Here is a 7068-nt window from a genome sequence, read left to right as displayed (position 1 = left end):
TCTCTCGAGACTGAAGGTTGCCAACGGTCAGGCTTATACCATAGTCTTTGAGACTGAAGGTTGCCAACCACAAAATAAAAACCTAATTAATTTTGCCCAATGTGTTCATTGATTAATGTTGAACGAGAAGTCACTCAAACCTCAACTAGCTGTGACAATGGAAGAACATGAATCTTACACTCTCAAAAAAAATTGCAAGCATTTCTGTGAGTGTGCTTGTGTGTGAGAGACAGCATGTATCCAATTTGGCCTGTGATAGGGTTTTCTCTTTCTCTTACCAAGAGGGTTTAACCCTTTACCCCTCCTACTGTTTTATCAGCTTGAATTGCTCCCAGAAGTGAAAAAAAGCATTTAGTGAACAGAAAGGCGCCTTCAATCAGTTCTCAGTCCCCAAGGCTTACAGGAAGTAAAAATAATTTTTACTTACCTCCCATTTGCCCTTGGACTAGGACTACCAAGTCCATGACACTGGATAATAATAATAATAATAATAATAATAATAATAATAATAATAATAATAATAATAATAATAATAATAATATTACAGGTATTTCTATACTGCCTTTCTTGGTCCTCAGATTTCTCCTTAGACTTTATTCAAGGCGGTTTACATAGGCAGGCTATTTAAATCCCTGTAGGGATTTTTACAATTTGAAATAAGGTTCTATCTTTCAAGAAACCACAACATTCAGATGTTTCTTTCTTGATCTGGTCGCACATTCTGGCCTCCATCCTCCCACGCTCAGAGCAGATGGAATAGCTCAGCTCAGCTTGTCAGCTGCTTCAAGGTCGCACGGTGCCGGTGGCCTCGAACTGGTGACCTTCGGATGTTATCTTCAGGCAAATGGAGGCTCGACCCTCTAGACCAGACCTCCTGCCATTCCACTCCTGGAAGAGTGGAATGATGTGTAGACTAGAAGACAGTGTGGAAAGTAGAGAAGATGTGAGTGGTGGGCTAGAGTGGTGGGTTACTAGAGTGGGCTAGTAGAGATACTCTAGTCCCACACTCTCGTCTCCCCACACTTCCTCTACTATGCTGGACTCTTTTTGAATACATGGAGCGAGAAGGATTTTAAATCATAGGAGCCTTACCTGGTATGATTTAAAGATGTAAGTCTAGAAAGAGCATAGAAATTCTGCAGAAGATAAAGGACCGTGGGAGTGACCTAAAGTAACTGCTTCAGAACATCATTTTTTTTGTCTAGTTGGGGAAAAATGTATCAGGGCAACATCTTCTATCTTTGCTGCTCATGCAAAGAGAATCTTTAGATTAACTGCTTTAGAGCCCTACTGATCATCCTAGATATCATTTTTAATCTATCTTCAGGCAAATGGAGGCTCAACCCTCTAGACCAGACCTCCTGCCCACTCCTGCATAAGCAGCCCAGTGTCACCGCATTTCTAACTGGACACTGGGGTGCTTATGCGTCCCTATCCAGTGCCATCGCTAGGGGGTATGCGATGCAGACCATACTTGGTGACACTGCTAGTGGCCAAAATTTTGGAAACTGTTTGGAAAAGAAACCAACCCTAGTGATGCCAGTGCATTTAGGCTGTGCATATGATACTGTAATTTATTCGGTATGGTCTGGTACAGAAGGGGGAGCCATCATGGGGGCGACTCAGTTAGCTCTTGCACGGGGTGATGCAAACTCTAGTGACACCTCTGACAGTGAGACTGAAATTGCTCTACTGGCCAACACTGAAAATCTTGGTATTTTCAAGTAATACCATCATGCTATATATCAATGGGTAATTTCATGCAAGTGCAAGGAAACCAACTGTGTTGAAATATTCTAAACTATTAAAAATTATAGCCAAATAACCAGAACAGGAAAACACAACTCCCTTATGGAACAAAAAGGGGATTCCTTTAACTCAAAACTGACCAATGAGACTGATTGTTCCAAGAGCCAATGAGGTGTTGTTATGACACAGCAGAGACCAATAAGGTGTTAGTCTGAGTCAACTCTCATTTCCATGGCTCAGAGCAAATACTAGAACTCTTCCTCAGTTGTGCGAGTGTCATCAACTTGCCCGTTTGTCCATTATGGGGGTGACGCAGGGAGCTCTTGCACTGGGCAATGTTAACCTTAGTGACCCCTCTGTCCCTATCCTCCATTGACTGATGCTTTTTGACAGTACTGGGCAATGAGACATTTGAACCGCACTGTCTGAAGCCTTCCTTCCTCCTTCTCCCCCCAGTCATTTCCAGCACCAGTATTATACTGCACATAAACATGTTGTACAAAAGATGACGCCGATGTTTCAAGCACCAGGATGCTTTCAACACTGCCGCATGCGGTGTGGCTTTCCTCTCCCACTGAGCGCCACTGGCAATCCTGGTTAATTAACAGATCTTCTCAGGTTTTGCTTTTACAGCAGGGTGTTGTTTTGTAGCCAACCGCCAACCCCAGGATTGGGAAAAGCGCAAGCTCAGCACCCCGCCGAGAGCAAATTTGCAATGTGGATTATTGGTGAAAGGCCAAGCCCATTCCCAAGCAGGCAGCTCTGATTATTGGATTGTTGGGCCTCTGATTTGCTTCGAAAGGAAATAAAGACAGCTTTGTCAGCCTGGAGAGGGAGACCAGAAAACAGAAGCCACCGTCTTGTCTCCACATGCGTTGAACCACCAGCCATTTTCCCCCCCTTTGGTTCCTTAAACTGTGGAAGGCGGATTTTGCTCACACACATTGACTTGGCAAGCAAATGTCTCTCGAGTCACCTGTAGACTCTATTCTGCAATAACACTTAGCATACATAGCAGCCATTTTCAACCGGTGTGCCACAAATGGTCCCCAGGTGTGCCACGGGAGTTTGGGAGAGGGTCATTTATTAATAGGACACTGGGGGATATGAGCACCTCACCAACAGCACGGTGCACCTTATCAATTGTCAAAAACTGATGGTGTGCCTTGACAGTTTTAGTACCTTGTCAGTGTGCCCTCTGATGAAAAAGGTTGAAAATCACTGATATATAGGATTAAAGAAAGCTGCATTATACAGAGCAGGTATGGGAACTCTGTATCACAACACACTCCTGATCTTCAAAATTTACCTGTGCACCACTGGACAAGATTGCTTGAGTGAGTGAGTGAGTGAGTGAGTGAGTGAGTGAGTGAGTGAGTGAGTGAGTTGTTATTACATTTTTGTTGTTTTTGTACATGTGATGTTTTGGTTGTGATATTTCACCACACTTCTTAAAAGCAAAAAAAAAAAAAAGCCACACCATATCAACTATCTTGGGGAGATTCAAAAGGCAGGCTATACATCAGTAAGTCCTGGAACGAGCTGGAATCCCTAGCAAGTACACACTGCTGAAACAGAGACTCCTGTGTTGGCTTGGTCATGTCGTGAGAATGGATGATGGCCGGATCCCAAAGGATCTCCTCTATGGAGAACTCGTGCAGGGAAAGCGCCCTACAGGTAGATCACAGCTGCGATACAAGGACATCTGCAAGAGGGATCTGAAGGCCTTAGGAGTGGACCTCAACAGGTGGGAAACCCTGGCCTCTGAGCGGCCCGCTTGGAGGCAGGCTGTGCAGCATGGCCTTTCCCAGTTTGAAGAGACACTTGGCCAACAGTCTGAGGCAAAGAGGCAAAGAAGGAAGGCCCATAGCCAGGGAGACAGACCAGGGACAGACTGCACTTGCTCCCAGTGTGGAAGGAATTGTCACTCCCGAATCGGCCTTTTCAGCCACACTAGACGCTGTTCCAGAACCACCTTTCAGAGCACGATACCATAGTCTTTCGAGACTGAAGGTTGCCAACATACATCTAGAAATAATGAAGATATGATTCACTGACAGCCAGGATGGTGTAGTGGTTTGGGAGGTGAACTTAGACCTGGAAGATCCAGGTTCGAATTCCCCCTCAACCACGAAGCTTCCTGCGTGACCTTGGGCCAGTAACTTTCTCTCGGACTCACCTACCTCACAGGGTTGTTGTGAGGACAAAAAGAGGGGCGCAGCTGTGTACACCCCCTGAGCTCTTTGGAGGAAGGGCAGTATAAAAATGTGAAAAATAAATAAATGATTCCTGCCCTCATCCTGCCTTCAACTGCTGCTGCAAAAGTGCTGCTTGAAGCTACCGCCAAAGATTATCTTGCTCTAAAAGTTGCTCCTGTTTGCCTTCCTGGGCGTCCTGCCATTTTCTCAGAGGGCACCAAAAAAAAAAAATCTTCTTGCCGCAATTATCTGCTCAAGTTGGAGTTTCTGTTTTGCAAATGTTAGATCCTGCTGATCCTGGAGCAGGGCTGTAAATCGCAGGACATAAATGCCAGGCAGGAGAAGGTCTTACAGCAGAAACAACATCTGCACCTTTTTGATGGGCCGCAGAAACAGATGCTGACTCACAAAGCACCAGCTCTTCTCGAGCGATTTGATGGTCCTGAGAGAGCAGTTGGCTCCAATCCCGTTTGGCTTGCAGAGTCTCCGTCTTGCTGCACCGTGCGCCTTTCCTCATAGGCGCATGACATCCTTGCGCCTTTCCTGAATTCTCTCAGGGACAGTGCTTGTGAGGTGGTGGTGGGACACCAGGAGGATTCTCAGGAGCCGCATTGAGGGGGTCTCTGTATCCCCCCCATGGGCTTTTCTCATACGGCAGACAAAAATTCTACATTTGGCAAAGACAGTTTCAGGGCCTGATCCTGCACAGTATGTGCTGGCTCACTACCGGCACAAACGTGCCATAAAGCACGTTTGTGAGCCCTTACCGCGGGCTCAGCACCAGAGCTAGCCCAGTGTGATCCCATGCTGGCCCAGCTCTGTTGCTGTGTCCACATTCTGCCACCTGGTGGTCACCTGGACCACTGGACGGCGAAAGGTGAGTTGGGGTGTGGGGGGAGTTGGGGAGGGGGCATTCTAGGGTGGGGGAGGCAGGGGAAGGTGGGCGGAGGGCAGGGAGGAGTTGTGGCGGGGGAAGTGAGTGGGGCAGGAGGAGGGCGGGACCAATGGAGCTTGGTTCCACCAGATCCTGAGCCCCATGTGGGGACCACACAGTCCAACATAGGATTCTCCAATTCTGCAGCAGCTCCAGAACTGCCATAGAATTGAGCAGCCCCATTGTGGGGCTGCTTCCCTTACCCAGGGGAAGAGGACAAAAGTCCCCTTCCCCCGAGGAGCTGCCACTAGCTGCCTGGTTGTGCGCTGGATACCATGGCAGCCATTTTGGCACCACGACAGGGCCACGTACTAGACAGCTCAGAATTGGGCTGTCAATTCACTAACTTTCTGAAGCTTAGCTGCAAAGGATACTCTAAGGACTAGTAAGAATGGACAGCTTCAAAGGATGGGCCTATTCCTCCCTCTAGTCTTCAGCAATGCAATAACAGTATCCCAGTAATTAGGGACCTTGGTAAATGCAGTTCCCTAGAGAGCCTGAGCTTTTAGTAAGGACATCAGGTGCCTTGGGAAGCATTCGTCCCAGGGCTCCTCAAACCTGGTGTGTAGCCTCAATTACTTGTTGTGAGTGGTTATTCAGTGAAAGGAACTGCTCGGGAGCTAATTATCTGACAAAGCCCCATTGGGGAATCACAAAGCCCCCTCAACTGGGGGGCTTCAATGCCTTCAAGCCTCAAATGTCTTTTTTCCAGGTTCCCAATGACAGCATTTGTAGGAACAAACACAACTTGTATTAAGACTTCAGCACAGAAAGGGATTCTTCAGACTGGAGAGAGGTACAAAAGGAGACAAGGTGATAGATGAATAGTTTAACACAGTGGTGCTCAAACTTTTAGCACTGGGACCAACTTTTTAGATTGAGAATCCATCAGGACCAACTGGAAGTGATGTCGTGACCAGAAGTGACATCATCAAGCAGGAAATTTTTTTCACCATCCTAGGCTGCAATCCTACCCACACTTAGCCAGGAGTAAGTCCCATCGATGAGCATTGTTAAAAGCATATACATAGTAGCCTGTTAAAAGTACAGAACTGTAACATTTTCCCCAAAACAATCACATACCATGGTAGCATCAAGTCTATTAAAAATAAAATCTTGAAATGAATGGGGACCCACCTGGAACTGGCTTGCGGCCCACCTAGTGGGTCCCGACCCACAGTTTGAGAAGCACAGATTAACGTCATCAGGTTAATCTGCTAGAATAAGTGACCGCACCTCTAGATTTGTGCAACCGAGATGATGACACAGAACTAGTTGTGCAAGAATATTAAGGCCATCCCGAGTCATTTCACTGATCAGGCAAAGGAAGCAGTCCGCCCATGGTACCCCATTCTCTCTACCCCATCCTCCATAGTGATGTGTCCCTGCTCCAACTTGGGGGAAATCACTGTTGATGGGGCAAGAAGGAGTGGGAATGGCAGACTTGCAGATAAACACATGGGTAGCTACTTTGGGGAGTCCTGGGATGCAGTATTGTGGTAGTAGTCCTGGCTCTCCTTCCGCAATAAAAGGAGCTACTGCAGTTCCGCTAAGGAGGAGAAATCTCCACCACTAACACCTTCAGGAGTGGCTCTTCTACCTGTGTAAATAGGATTTCTTCCTGGAGTTACCTGCCTTATCACAGGGCCCTGGGATATCATGGTAGCCAACGGCCACCTTCCCAAATAAAATGACTATCTTAGGGCAATTCTAACCAACTTTCCAGCACTGACCTAGCCGCAATGCAGCCCCAAGGTAAGGTAACTAACATGCCCTTACCTTGAGGAGGCCCCCTTGATTGCCTCCCTGCTGCTTGGATGCAGCGCATACCACATTGGCACAGCTATGACAGTGCTGGAAAGTTGGTTAGGATTGTGCCCTTACTGTGGCCCCATCAAGGGTTATAATAATAATAATAATAATAATAATAATAATAATAATAATAATAATAATAATAATAATAATAATAATAAACTTTATTTGTATCCCGCCCTTCTCCCTGAAAGGGACCTAGGGCGGCTTACAACATGTAAAAACAATTTTAAAAGGCATGATTTAACACAGATAAAAACATATTAAAAACACATTGACAGAGGCCATAAAAACAGTAGTCAGAATAAAGTGAGAATAAAAAGAGCATAAAACAGTAAATCATAGAGGAATCCAGCCTGTCAAAAAGAAACTAAA

The sequence above is a fragment of the Tiliqua scincoides genome, chromosome 11, assembly GCF_035046505.1.
Source record: "Tiliqua scincoides isolate rTilSci1 chromosome 11, rTilSci1.hap2, whole genome shotgun sequence".
Taxonomy (NCBI): Eukaryota; Metazoa; Chordata; class Lepidosauria; order Squamata; family Scincidae; genus Tiliqua; species Tiliqua scincoides.
The sequence above is the reverse complement of the archived record's forward strand: the minus strand, read 5'-3'. Positions refer to the sequence as shown.